Source organism: Cicer arietinum, chromosome 5 (genome assembly GCF_000331145.2).
Source record: "Cicer arietinum cultivar CDC Frontier isolate Library 1 chromosome 5, Cicar.CDCFrontier_v2.0, whole genome shotgun sequence".
NCBI classification, from domain to species: Eukaryota; Viridiplantae; Streptophyta; class Magnoliopsida; order Fabales; family Fabaceae; genus Cicer; species Cicer arietinum.
The window spans coordinates 60,580,760-60,584,166 of NC_021164.2; positions in this window are offsets into that span (position 1 = coordinate 60,580,760).

Sequence of the window (3,407 nt, forward strand, 5' to 3'; positions counted from 1 at the left end):
TTATATTTATATTTTATTAGATCCTAACTTCTAGGTCGGTAAATTTTCAGATGTTTGAATCTGATAATTTAAGTTATCGGATTATGTTATTCAGTTGACACCAATATAAAAACATTGCGATTCTTCTCACCAAATATTTATTCTTCAACACTCAACCTTAAATATTTCACCTATTTTTACATTTTAGGAGTTCAAAAACTCCATTCTTCTATCAATCGGTATCATTAACTATATTTTTCTTCATTATAAAGGTAATGTAGCTCTAAAACCCTCCTCGTTGTCATTTTGATTGTTAAAGTTTTGTATTTAATTGTATCGAATTATGATATTTGATACTGTGTTTTTCAAAAATTTAACACTATTGCGGTAATATGTTTTTCAAAGACGCAACACTACCGAATTCACGCATTCGGTGGGTGTTAATGCAGTCCATAATTGTATGTTTTCTGCATAGTTGAGTTTTAATTTGGGTTAAATGTTTGTAGTTAGTTATGATTGAGGCTGAAGCTGAATCTAAACATTCGCCCTCACCCGATTTTAAACCTGGGCCTGTTACTGAACAAAAACCTAAGTCTGCAACTTAAAAAATATATGAGCTCGTATCTGACTTGAAATCGAACATTATAGAGAAAGTGGTGATTGACATTGATGTTTGGATAAACTTTATTACTGGTAATAAATGTAGCTGTCGAGATTATTTGATTGCTTGGGGTTCGTCGTCAGGCATCTATGTTATAATTTTTAATGATAATTATAAATTCTGATCATAGTTCTTATAAAAGAGAACAATTTTTTGTATTGAGTTGCGAAAAGGGATGGTGTGTATAAAAGAACCATAAAGAAGTTGAAGCGCGAAGACATGTGATCTATAAAATGTGAGTGTCCATTTAAGGTGCGTGATTATTTTCTAACAACCAAATAATGAGATCTTAGTGTTATGTTAGGATTACACAACCATGAGATGATACCAAATTAGAAGGTTATCTTGGTCATTTTAATGAGGAAGAAAATGAACTTGATGATGAGACGACAAAGAACATAGATCCACCAAAAGATATTCTAATGACTTTAAAAAGCAAAAGAAATTAAAATGTGACTATATTCATCCCTAACTATCTATTGAAACGACAACAACAAAAATATCAACACTAAAATAAAAAATATAAAAACATAAACACAAAAATTAAAAATTGACTCAACTTAGATAAAAAAATAAAAATAAAAACTTATTTTGATGATTAAGAGTTGATGAATCAAAAAGTGAAGTTTTAATGTGAATTTCAAATAAAAAAAATAAGATTGAGTTGGATTCAAGACAAATGGAGGTTAAGAGAGTTTTATATTTAGAAAATATAATCAATAGGAAAAATGGCGTTCTACCTATATTAAGGTATCTACCGAATTATAGAATTTCGGAACTTAAGTTTTCAGATGCGTAAATAAAATAAATTAACAAACCGAATTGTAGAATCTGATAAGAGATATTTTAGATTTTTTTGGGCTTGAGAGACTATTGGGAATAATAATTCTCATCTCTCTTTTATGCATTTTATTGTAAAATTAAAATATTTTATTTGTTAAAAATTTGGACTTGGTTCAATATGGCTTGGTTTATTTTAGAATGAGCCGGAATACCAAATTTTTTTGTGGTCTAATTAAACTATGGACTGGCCTATTTCAGCTCATTTTCTGAGTTTGATCCTAAGATTTGGCAACACACAATAATAAAATATTTAACAAAAATAAGTAAAAGAAAAAATTTGAATATTGTAAAAATAGATGATGAAAATTAATCTTTTAAAATATAAATAATCAAAATAAATATTAAAAGTATATTTTAACATTTATGGAGAAGTTAAAGATAAATAATAATTTGGTCAAAATAATAATAATAAATTTTTACGATATTAAAAAGGAAATAAATATAATAAATAAAAATATTTATTTAAAAATATAAAATTACTCACTATTTATTTTATTTCTATATTAACCTGGAATATTTTTTGAAATATACTAAGTTAAGATTGAAGATTAGTATAAATATTTTGTTAAAGAGACTTGTGAAAGAATAATGAAATAAAATGTAAATGATAAAAAATAAAAAGTAAAAATATATAATATTGGTTCATTAATGATTTGAAATTTTTTATTGTTATTAATTATTTTTATTTTAAATTAGAGTCATTATTATCATATACCATGTGGAAGCGGACCAAAATATTGAAATTTCTATTGCAATATATGGTTCCATAGCAACGCAAGCTTAAATGGATCGAGCCATATACCTACGCACTTGCTAAAACATATATAAAGATAATATTACAGAGATTATTTCTAACAACTTTATTCACAATACAATTCCTTTATTTTAAACAAAAAAATTACAAAAACATTGAGTCCACCGTTTTCTTTCCTTTTGTTTTTCCTCCTTACCAAAAAATACCACATCACATATTATATACCGAAAATGATGTTATTGTAAAAAAAAATATGAAGTTATAAAAATAGCTATTTTTTACTTTATGTTTTTCACTAAGTATAAGAATGATTGTTTGACTATCCTCTAGTAAAATGACAAGTCATCATTTTTTTTAAAGATTATTTCGAATTAAATAACATCATTCATGATATATATACTTCGAACTCAATAAAAAATTATGCATAAATTATTTTCAATTTATTAGAGAAAACAAAGAATAATTAACACAATAGTTAAAATATGTGTTCCAAAAAGAACAAAAATGAAAAACGAGATACAACATTGAGGGTTAAAGAGTTCGTTACAAACAATATATGTTTAAAAAAAGTGTATCAGTTTTTCTTTTAAATAAAAAGGTTAAATTACAATAATTCCAGTTAGTTTGAAACGTAATTCGGGTAAACTTACCAAAATAAAACATTTATAATTATGAAATTTTGACAATAAAATAAACCATAATCAAACCATCAAATCTAATTTTATGATTTTCTACCTTTTTTTTGGTGAAAATTCAAGAAGAAATGTAAGTTTTTATTTAAAAAATATATATCTTTGACAATTACATCATAGATACAAATCATCTAGAACCCATTTGTCTAAATTTTTTAACAGTGGTTTTATTTTTAATTTTATGTAAAATAATCTTGTGATAAAAAAAAATATTGTATTTGTACTATTTTGCAAAGTTATTTTTTATGGGAACTTTGACATAGTAATAGAATAATATATACTACATTATCAATTTATCGTTCATTCATGTACTAAATTAAAAATAGTAATATAATATTATTTTTTACTAAAAAGTAATATATTTATTATTTCGATACTAATTAATGACTTTTACTTAATTTGTTCAATTGTGATTTTCATTTCCTCAATAGTATTAATTATTAATTAATAGTCCTAAAATTAATTAATTATAATCAAT